Below are 12,059 nucleotides of genomic sequence, written 5' to 3' on the forward strand. Positions count from 1 at the left end.
TTTCAGGAAATTAAAATCAGTCAATGACTGATCGAGGAACCAGAAGCTGGGAACATATGACCAGCGCTTTTTCATATGTTTTTTTCAAGAAAGGTTAAACCGAGCTTTATTCAAGTAAGGTGGACCAGCGGTCACAGAGCTCTCCGTGTGCGGTGGATGAGACCCCTACCCTCAGAAGCGGGACTAGGCCTTCCCAAAAACGGTCGGCGCCATCGGCTAGCGACGCTCAGGCGAAAGGATTTGCTATTTGCTGCCGAAACCCGGGATCGAACCAGGGACCTTTAGGTCTTCAGTCTAACGCTCTCCCAACTGAGCTATTTCGGCTGACAGAAATGAGTTCTTCGAGCCAGAATTGAACCAGAGAACTAAGGATGTTAGTTTTACAGGCACCTGCAGTCCTCCGCTTACATTAGAGAACATGATCGCATAATGACAAAGGACAGCCATCGCCTCATTTCAGTTCCCTCCAGTTTTCCAGTTTTTCGTGATAAAGAGGGGGTGCAAAGCCCAACGAAGCATCAGTTCATTGCCATAATCTCTCGGCCAATCGCTACACAGGGATTGTCCGACAAACAGCTTTCTTCATCCTTTGAGTGAATTGCTCCCTGACGTCACTATTAAATGGCTTCGCTCTAAGTTTAAGGTTATATACATTTGTTCTGCACTCCCCCGCCAGAGAAAATCGTTTCTCCGCATTAAAACCTATTAATCATCTCAATTACCTCAACCAGATAACGCCTACAGCTTCTCAACTCACGAGCTGGTGTCAGCTGTGGCTCAGTTCATAGCACCCTCGCCTTTGAATCAGAGGGTTGTGGGTTGTTGTCCCGCTCCCGGAAAACCAAGAACTGTGATTGTACTCGAAAGAAGTTGCAATCTGTGACTGTTGGTAACTTGAAAGAGTTTCCCAACTCACGAGTATGTAAACGTCACAGCGGGAGCACATTTAACTGCATGCAGATCAGAAAAATGCGTGTTTCGCACTTGGTCATGGCTAGTTTTACACCAAATCTGTATCTGAATTAATGGAACCCGCTTGTGATAAACCCTGTCACCTTTCACTGTTTAGCTGATCAGTTTCATAGAGCCACGTATGTGATTTCCTCAGTTCCGCTTTTGTTCAAAGCCGGGGGAATGCATCAGAGATGTCAATTTTAAGCCAGCTCTATTCACTCCAAGTGAAATCAAGAAATGGCTGAAGGCACGGGTAACTGCAAAGGCTTTGGGCCCTGACACCATTCCTGCAGCAGCCCTGAAAACCTGTGCTCCAGAAATAGCCTCGCCCCTCACCAAGTTGTTCCAGTGCAGCTATAGGACTGGCATGTACCCGGCAATGTGGGAAATTGCTCAGATCTGTCTGATCCACAAAAAAACTGGAAAATTCAACCGGAAAAAAACCGCCCCATCAGTCTTCACTCGTTTATCAAGAAAGTGAGGGAAAATGTCTTCTACAGTGCGATCAAGCGGCAATAACCCGCTCACTGAAGCTCAGTTTGTTTTCTGCCAGGGTCACTCAGCTCCTGACCTCATTGGAGCCTTGGTCCAAACATGGAGAAAACAGCTGAACTCAAGACGCGAGGTGCAAGTGGTTGCACTTGAGTTCAAACAAGTATTTGACGTAATGTGGCATCAAGGAACCCCAGCAAAACTGAAGTCAATGGAAATAAGGCGGGAAACTCTCCACTATTTGGAGTCGTCCCCGGGGTTTCTAAAACATTCGAAAATATTTCCAGCCTGAACTGTAATTCGCTTATGATTGATGCACTTTGTGTGACAATGAAATGATTCCTTGAGTGCATCTTGTTAAGAAGGTGGCTTGTTGGTCGCTTTGGGTTTTTCCTTTGAATTAATATGCCTGAGGTCCCGGGTTCAATTCCCGGACGAGCCCATCTTAATGCAGCATTTTCTTTCGCGCTCGAGGTGGTGGCAGTTCCGGAAATCAGGAGCAAGTTTGAACACCCAGGAAGTCATTGCAGGGAATGCATCACCTCAACACACGTGATATAAATGAATGCCAAGTTTAAAGAGCGTTTCTCCGTGCCATGAGACTCTGAATTTATTCTAATGCATCAAATGAGTGAACTGTCTATTTGTGGATTCACGTGGGAGGCTGATTGCACTCAGTTTCAATCTTGACTGAAAGGACAAGCAGAGCTGGGAACCCCAGTGTTTCATTTTAATTTACCACATTTTAGCTGTGTTCCGGTGCTTGCAGTGAGCTGGGAGGGGTTTCCTTTTGCTACCAAATGCTTGTATGTTCCGGTCTTTCCGCGGTGGATTTTCACACTGTGTAGAAACATGTTGGATGTTAGTTTGAAGCGTTGAAGTGATTCAAATCAGTCGGTTTACAACAGTCCCTGATCTGATGTGATGGGCATTCATTTTAATGACATAAACTACATTTCCATCTTTACACATCTGGCTGAATATTCAGGGCCTGTACCAAAGAGGATCATTTATTTCAACGGTTCATGGATGCAAAAAGTTTAGAAGGGGGTTTAATCGACTGTGTTTTGCAACGAGGTGGCCGAGAGGTTAAGGCGATGGACTGCTAATCCATTGAGTTTTGCACGCGTGGGTTCGAATCCCAGCTTCGTCGTTACTTTATCAACTGTTTTCGCCTTATTGCGGTGATTTTGCAGAAGCTCTGCCTGGAATCACTGATGTGATTCTCCAACCGAAGTTATGAGTCCAGCTTGCTTCGACTTTTCTTGTAAGATCTTGGATTCGATACTTTTGTTCACAATAACATGGGGCTACGACTTAGTGTCCATTTGACTTGATATTTCCGTCTCTCTCTAAGGGGAAACATTGGAGCAGTGGAAATATTCCGGGGACTTGGGTTCATTTCCCACCATAGTTGCTGATGGAAATTAAACTCAATAATTAAAACCTGCAATTAAACGCTAGTCTCAGTGGTGGTTCACTGATGTCTTCCCTGGTGTGGCCTACATATGAGTTTGATTCCTAACTGCCGTTGAGAAAGCCACTGAGTTCAAGGACAATTTGGGATGTGTAACAAAGACTGGCCTTGCGAGCGCCGCTCACACCCCCTGAAATAATGTTTTAAAAGGGTGAATGCGCACCTCACTGATTGGATCTTCCATCAGCCCCTGCAATGGACAGACGTGTTGAATAATAAAGCGCTTTGTGACGTCAAGAAAAAGATCAATTCAGAACATCTCAGTGAAACCGAGGCTCAAACCCACAACAAAAACAGAATTACCTGGAAAAACTCAGCAGGTCTGGCAGCATCGGCGAAGAGTTGACGTTTCGAGTCCTCATGACCCTTCAGCAGAAGGGTCTGTTAGTTCTGCTGAAGGGTCATGAGGACTCGAAACGTCAACTCTTTTCTTCTCCGCCGATGCTGCCAGACCTGCTGAGTTTATCCAGGTAATTCTGTTTTTGTTTTGGATTTCCAGCATCGGCAGTAGTTTTTTGTTTTTAGCTCAAACCCACATCTGCGAACAGAAGGGAATCAGAATGTTGGCAGTTTTTACAGAGTGATATTGTTGAGCTGAATGTTCACACTGGAAGGCTGTAAAGTTCCTCATTGAAGGATGAGCCGCTGCTCCTCGAGCGAACCTTGAGCTTCATCGGAACATTTTGTGACTGGAGTCAAACTCAAAATGCTGTCTCAATGACATCTCAAATAAAGCTGTCGGCTGCTTGAAAACACAGCAGTTAAACTTTCTGCCTGATCATGAGAGCGACTGTGACATTTACAAAACAAAATCATTTGATAAAATAGTTCAAAAACCATCAAGATTGAAATCCTATGAGGAAAAGTCAAGTTATTATGAGAACTCTGCTGAGAAAGCTTCATTGGACAGCACAGAAATCAGGTGAAGAGTCTGAGTAAATCGACACCAGCGAACAAGTCAACATCAAAACTGAATCAACTCTTGTGAAGATCAGTGAGTAAAAGCTGAGTGCTCCGTGCACCATCAGCTCATCAAGTAGATGTATTGTCTGGATAAAGCGTTCTGTTCAGAACAGGATTTATTGACCTGAGTTGAGCAGGCACGTTATTGCAGAACAAATAAGTCACCTCTAGATTTTCCTTTGAAAACATAGAAACTAGGAGCAAACTTCTAGTTTGTTGATATATAGAATTGAAATAAACTGGAATTACAGTGCAAATGAATTGATATTCAAAATCAAACCTTACTTTCAGGTAAATTACGTGGAGCAATTAAATTACAAACAAGAACTCAAGTGACCTGTGAGCTCAAACACAGAGAGAGTAAATTTCAGAGTGAAGACTTAAAAAATTCAATTTTTTGCAAGTGAGGGTTAAGTTCAGAGGGGAAGGAGCTGCTGTGTAATTTTAACCGAGATACTGCAGCAAAAGTACAAGAGGGAAGGAGTGGAACTCTCTAAATAACGAGAAATTTAATTAAATAGACAATTCATTTCAGTGAAATGTTGGGACAGCTGAGAGCTGTTGCCTACACATCCTGTGCTCTGTGGGAATTCCAAATAAGTCTGATGATAATAGTCAGATTCATAATACATTACAGAACCAAGCAGAATACAGAAAGTGCAGAGGAGAGATGGAAAAAGGAAATTAGATCAGAAGAGAGAGCGTTTGAGAAAAGATTTGCAGGTAACAACCGAAAACACAGAAGATTTTTTACCAGCCTAAGGGCAGTCACTGAAAGGGGGGCTGATTTGGAGATCCTGTGCGGGGAGAGGGCGTGGCTGACGTACTAAATGAGAACATACAAACAAACTAATTAGCAGCAGGATTGGGCCACTCAGCCCCTCGAGCCTGCTCCGCCATTCAGTAAGACCCTGCCTGATCTGATTGTAACCTCAACCTCACATTCCTTCCTACCCCCAATAACCTTTCACCGCCCCCCCTACCTTGTTAATCAGGAATCTATCTAACTCTGCCTTTAAAATATTCAAAGACTCTGCTTCCACCAGCTTTTGAGGAAGAGAGCTCCAAAGACGCTCGACCCTCGGATAGAAAAGAAACTCTGTCTGAAATGAGCGACCCCTTATTTGTAAACAGTGACCCCTAGTTCCAGATTCTGCTACAAGAGGAAACGTGCTCTCCATCTCCACCCTGTCAAATCCCTCAGGATCTTAAAGGTTTGAATCTAGTTGCCTCTTACTTTCCTGAACTCCAGGCGATACAAGCCTAACCTGTTCAACCTCACCACATAAGACAACCGGCCCATCCCTGGTATTTGCCTCGTAAACTTTGCAATAAACCTGTCATCACAAAACAAGCGGATGCTGCTAATGTCATTGGTGGGGAAATTGGATAGGATGAAAATAGATAAAGTGGAAGCTATCACAAGGCTGGCACTGCTCACAGCAGAAAAGCTGCTCGATCCGCATCGGATACACCTTGGATTACTGAGGGAATGAAGGGTGGAAATAGCGGAGACTCGAGCCACAATCTTTCAATCCTTCTTGGATATGGGAGTGAAGCCAAACAACTGCAGATTGTTCATGTTACATCCGTGTTTAAAATGGAGAGGGATAAACCCAGTAACTACAGAGCAGTTAGTCTCATGCTGGTGGTGGGGAAACATTTAAAGACAATAATCCAGAACAAAATTCATTGTCACTCGGTAGAACATGAGTTGATAAATGATAACCAGCACAGATTGGTTAACAGAAAATCAGCACTGAAATACTTAATAAAGCTCTTTGATGACGTGTCAGAGAACATTGACCAGGGAAGTGAGGATGATGATTGATGTCTGGACTTCCAAAGGGATTTGAAAAAGTCCCACATAATGAACTTGGTAAAATTCCAGCAGCTGGGATTAAAGGGGCAGCGACAGCATGGATACAAAATAAAATAAGGGACAAAAAGTGTAAAGTAGTGGCGAGCTCTGAAGAAGAGTCATACGGACTCAAACATTAACTCTGTTCCTCTCTGCACAGATGCTGCCAGGGCTGCTGAGTTTTTATAGCATTTTCTGTTTTATTATAAATTTTAATAACTTCCAGCCTATATCTAGTTTGCTGATAACACTAGATTAGGTGACATGGTTATTAGTGTATGTGGGAGCAGCAAGTTTCAAAGGGCCATTGACAGATTCAGTGAGTGAATAAAACTGTGGCCGGTGGTGGTCAACACTGGGAAGAATGAGGTCATCCACCTTGAACAAAAGAAAGATCCGAGAACTTCTTAAACAGTCAGAAACTTGGGACTATGCCAGAGGAGCTGAGAGTTAGAGCTGAGTGAGACCGGAGGGTGGAGAAAGAGTCTGCATAGATATGTAGATGTTCAAGTAAGTGGGGATAAAATGGAAGTACAATGTAGTAAAATGTCAGGTTGCCCACTTCTGCAAGAAGCATAGGAGAGAGGAATATTACTGAGATGCAGAGAGACTGCAGAATCCTGTGGTACAGAGGGATCCTTGTACAAGAATTACAAAAAATGTTTAGATGACATTGCAGAATGCTGCAGTACAGATGGATATGGGTGCCGCTGTATAAGAATCATTGAAAAAAAGTTATCATTTAGGTGCATCAAATACTTAGGAGGGCAGGTGGAATGTTGGTCTTAATTGCAAGGGGACTGGAATAGAAAAGCGGAGAAGCCTTGCTGCAGCTGTACAGGACATTGGCGAGACCACACCTAGAATAATGGGTGCTGATTTGGCCTGATTACTGAAGGATGGATATACTTGCATTGAAGACAGTTCCCGAGAAAGGTGACTGGGATATTCCCTTGGCTGAGGGGGTTTTCTAACGAGGAAGGGTTGATAAGGTTGGATCTAGACTCACCGGAATTTCGAATGACTTAACAATATGATAGTGAATGAGCATCTGGCAATGAGTGATTGCAATATGTTAGAGACAGACATTCAGTTCGAGCAGAAAGGTCGCATACATGCTGGTTATCATCTCAAGTAAGGCCAATAAGGATGGAATGCGCGGTAAACTGAGCACGTTAAATTCCCATCAGCTATTAACAGGTAAAACAAGACAGGAAACAATCAGAGGCACTCAAATAATAATTTAGTGTAATCTGTACCGAAGGAATGAAACTTTTATGATAATTATGGTTAATTATTATGATTAATATTATTAATAACGGGGACGGAATTCCATAAATTAAACCAGTGATTAAGAAGGAATGACAATTTCTGTCCAGATAATGATGAACTGTGTATTTGGTGCGATGCTGTCTCCGCTATGCTGATGGTTTTGTCCTTCTCGGTGGTTCATGTCTCAGGGAGGACGCTGCTGTTCAAATAAAGATGGCGAATTACTGCAGGGTGTCCTATAGATCGGAAAACCTGCGGCTAAGTTCCCCTCCGAGTCACTCATCATCCTGACTTGTAAATATATCGCCGTTCCTTCACTGTCGCTGGGTCAAAATCCTGGAATTTCCTTCCTAACAGCACTGTGGGTGTACCTACGCCACATGGAATGCAGCGGTTCAAGAAATCAGCCACCACCACCTTCTCAAGGGCAACTCGGGATGGGCAAAAAATTCCGGCCCAGTCAGCGAAGCCGACATCCCGTGAATTACCTTTAAAAATTATGACCTTCACGATGTTGTTTCCATCTAAGAGGATAGTTTTTTGTATTCGGATAATCATACAGTGATAGTGAAGAGGAGGTGGCCACTCCGGCCATTTGCGTCTGTGCCAGTTCTTTGGGGTCAATGGGCTGAGGGAATCGGCTCGGATGAGTTCACAGTATTTGCAGCTTGTGTCCCTCTGTGAATAAATGCCATATCAGAGATTTGTTGAAGATTGCATTTTTGCAGGAAGCTGATGTAAATAACGGACATGCTTGTGGGTAACAGGAAGTACTCCCTTTTGACATTAATGAGAATGTAAATAGCAGAGGATGGTTTCAATCCATCGACCTCTGGGTTATGGGCCCAGCACGCTTCCGCTGCGCCACTCTGCTGCTTGGTCTTTTAATGTCTACTGTTCCATTATGGTGTTAAAGTGTTTCACATGTTTAGAATATATTTCCTGCTGTGGAATTATGCTCTCTGGTGTTGAGAAATGTTCTTTGTTGTTGTGTAAAATGCTTCCCTGCAGTACAAACGTGTTCCCGGTTGTACAAATATGATGGCCGAGCCAGCGAATCTCATATCCATTGAATTTAAAAAAAGTTCCGCTCTGTTGCACTTCTCAGCTCTGGCCAGTAGATGTCAGCACACTCAGAGAGCGACAGGACAGACAAGAACCGTTCACATTTTATTGGACGGCGAAGGGAGGTATTTGGAATTACTAACGGTGAAGATGACATTTCATAATATTTTGTTATACCAAGCAGAAGTTATAATGTTGTGCTGAAACCAACAGACCGTTGTTTTGTATTTGAGAGTGAGATACATTCTTCACTGCCCTTTTCTGGCTCATTTTGTGAATGTGGGATTCAATATCTATGTCACTCACTGGTACTGTGTGAAACTGAGAGACATTCTGAAGCTGTTAGTCTTGGTTACTGTATGTGAGTGTGGAGACATTATCAGTGGAACTGCCAATATGTTTGGATTTATTCTGACAGTCACTCTCTTGGACAGTATATTTGTGTTATATTCCATTCCTTTCTGTATCAGTATTTTCTGATACTGAGAGAGGTGGGTTACATTCTGAAACTGTCAGTGGAACTGTATGTGGAAGGATTTTGCTCTATCAGTCAGCTTCTGGAGCTGAAAGTGAGTGTTGGAGTCATTCTATGTCTCTCATTCTCTGGTACAATATATGTGTGTCATATTCAGTCTGCATATTGTATTTTCTGGTATTGTATGAGTGTCTGGACACTTTTTGAGCCTGCCAGTAGAACTGCAGGTGTGCAAGTGTTTTGTTCTCAGTGTGAGATGTGGGATTCATTCTGCATTTGTCTGTCTCTGGTGCTGTCTGTCTATTGGGCAGTTTGTCCGTGCCCGGTAACGTATAGGGTTTGTCCAGTAGTTCACCATGTCCAGTTTTCTGTGTGAATGTGGGGTGTATTTTATTGTTCTCAATCTTTGATGTTGCTTATGACTCTGGGATTAATTCTGGATTTGTACTCAATAGTTATCTCAGGCATGGTGTTGTAAATGATTCCCATCTTAATACCTGTCAGGAAGGAAACCTCTCATCCCAATCCTTACCCAATTTGGCTTATGTGTGATCTTAGAACCAATCACAATAATCAGGTTAACCCTGAGCTGCAGTCTACAATGTGAAATAAATGGCTTTGCCGACCACTCTTGAGATACCTATTAAATACAGATATGGAAGTAAAGTACCCTCACATACAGCTCCCAAGTCACATAGATAGAGTACGAATCCCACTTTCACACACAGTTCCAGTAACCGAGTGATATACAATTAATCCCACAGTAACTCTCTGCCCCAGATGTAGACACATATTAAAATACATTATTCCAAATTCCCATTCAGTACCAGATGCTGACAAATACAGAATGAACCCTGCACACACATACAGACACACACAAAGATAGTGACTGATACAGGATGTGACACAAATTCACATGCAGTACCAGGGAATAACAGTTAAATATTAAATCCCGCCATCAATTCCAGTACCGGAAAATAATGCACACAAAATGAATGTTACTGACATTCATTAACAGAGATTGTAAGATACGGAATGAATCCCATAGCCCTGTTCAGTTCCAGATACTGACAGATGCAGAATTAATTGCAACTACTCGCACTGAAAAACACAGTTAGATCCACATTCACATGGAATATAAAACACTGGCAGATGTTGAATGAATTTTAAGCTGACAGTCAGTACCAGATACTGATGGGAAAAAAAAATCACTCACTCTTATTCAGAGTGGGAGACTAATAGAAAAATAAAAGGATATTCATACTCAGATAGAGTACCAGAGACTGACTTGCAGAACCCGAACCACTCATACATCATACCAAAGAATGAAATACACCAAATAATTCACTCACTAAGGGGCAATATCATAGCAAACAAAATAAGGTCAGAGGCCTGACCTTCTACCTAACTAGATTTTCCTGCCTACACCCCATATCCATTGATTCACTGAATAACCTGTCTGCATCATCCTTAAATATATTCATGGATGAAGCATCCATATTTCACTAGGACAGAGAAGTATTAATATTCACACGCTGAGAGTGCAGAATTTCTCCAAATTTCAGTCCAAAATGATTAACCCCTTATGCTGACATTGTGCCCACATGTTCTAGATTCAGGGGAATCGATAATGGAAAGTAGGGAAATGGTGGGTGAATTAAACAGGTATTTTGCTTCGTTCTTCACTGTAGAGGACACAAGTAACATCCCAGAAATAGCTGTAAATCAGGAAATGGAAGGGAGGGAGGAACTTGGGGAAAATTACAATCACCAGGGAAGTGGTATTGAGCAAATAGTTGGGGCTGCGGGCTGACAAATCCCCAGGTCCTGATGTGCTTCACCCGAAGGTCTAGAAAGAAGTGGTTAGTGAGATTGTTTATGCACTGGTTTTAATTTCCCAAACTTCCTTAGATTCAGGGAAGGTTCCATTAGATTTGAAAATAGCAAACATAACTCCTTCATTCAAAAAGGGAGGGACACAGAAAGCTGAAAACTATAGGCCAGTTAGCCTAACATCTGTCACAGGGAACATTTTAGAAGCTATTAAGGAAGTTATAGCAGGGCACTTAGAAAAATTCAAGGGTCAACATGGCTTTGTGAAAGGGACATCATGTCTAACCATTTTAATTGAGTTCTTTGAAGGAGTCACATGTGCTGTGGATGAAGGGGAACCAGTCCATGAACTGTACCTAGATTTCAAGAAGGTATTTGATGAAGTGCCACATCAAAGGTTATTGCATTAAATAAAAGCTCATGGTGAAGGGGGTAACATATTGGCATGGATAGAAGATTGGCTGGCTAACGGTGCAGAGAGTTGGCATAAATGGGTCTTTTTATGGTTGGCAGGATATGATGAGTGGTGTGCCACAGGGATCAGTGCTGGGACCCCAGCTTTTTACAATTTATATAAATGACCTGGATGAAGGGACCGGAGGAATGTTTGCTAAATTTGCTGATGAGACAAAGTTGGTAGAAAAGTAAATTGTGAAGAGGACACAAGGAGGCTACAAAGTGACATAGATAGATTTCGTGAGTGGGCAAAGATCTGGCAAATGGAGTGTAAGGTCAGCAAATGTGAAATCTTTCCTTTTGGCCAGGAAGAATAAAAAATAAGCTTATTATCTAAATGGTGCGAGATTGCAGAGCTCTGAGATTCAGAGGGGTCTGGGTGTCCTGGTGCATGAATCACAAAAGGTGAGTATGCAGGTAGAGCAGGTAATTAGGAAAGCTAATACAATGTTATCATTTATTGTGAGGGAAATTGATTACAAAAGTAGGGAGGCTGTGCTTGAGTTGTACACGGCATTGCTGAGACCTCTTCAGAAGTATTGTATACAGTACTGGTCTCCTTATTTAAAGGGAAATGTACATATGTTAGAAGTAGTTCAGAGAGGGTTTACTAGACTAATACCAGGAAAGGGAGGGGTTGTCCTATGAGGAAAGGCAGGACAGGTTAGGCTTGTATCAACTGGAATTTAGAATAGTAAGAGGTGATTCAATTGAAACCTTTAAGGTCCTGAGGGGTATTGACAGGGTGGATGTGGAGAGGATGTTTCCTCTTGTGGGAAAATCTAGAACTACGGGTCACTGTTTAAAAATAAGGGGTCACTCATTTAAGAGAGATATGAGGAGAATGTTTTCTCTCAGAGGGTTGAGAAGCTTTGGAACTGTCTTCCTCAAACGGCAGTGAAAGCAGGGTCTTTGAATATTTTTAAGACAGAGCTAGATAGTTTCTTGATTAACAAGGGGGTGAATGGTTATCGGGGAAGGCAGGAATGTGGGGTTGAGGTTACATTCAGATCAGCCATGAGCTTACTGAATGGCGGAGCAGGCTCGAGGGGCCGGGTGGCCGACTCCTGCTCCGAATTCATATGTATGTCCGTATTCCATAGCCAAGACAAACAACCTCTCAGTGTCTAACCTGTCAAGCTCCATTGTAATCCTGCACGCGTGGATGAGATCACTTCTACTTCCAATAACCAGAGAATATGAAAACAATT

The 12,059-nt window shown here is 42.7% G+C and overlaps 1 long non-coding RNA gene and 2 other non-coding genes across 3 annotated transcripts in view; 1 reads left to right on the plus strand and 2 right to left on the minus strand.

The window, feature by feature from the left end:
• Window positions 1-12,059, minus strand: part of LOC144670415 (uncharacterized) — an 83,866-nt gene that overhangs the window by 62,790 nt on the left and 9,017 nt on the right. The gene's annotated exons all lie outside the window — the stretch shown is intronic.
• Window positions 252-324, minus strand: trnaf-gaa (transfer RNA phenylalanine (anticodon GAA)). Its single transcript has one exon. It is a non-coding gene; the product is annotated as a tRNA-Phe (tRNA).
• trnas-gcu (transfer RNA serine (anticodon GCU)) lies at window positions 2,518-2,599 on the plus strand. The gene has a single exon. It is a non-coding gene; the product is annotated as a tRNA-Ser (tRNA).

Source organism: Cetorhinus maximus, chromosome 31 (assembly GCF_964194155.1).
Source record: "Cetorhinus maximus chromosome 31, sCetMax3.hap1.1, whole genome shotgun sequence".
In the NCBI taxonomy this organism is placed as follows: Eukaryota; Metazoa; Chordata; class Chondrichthyes; order Lamniformes; family Cetorhinidae; genus Cetorhinus; species Cetorhinus maximus.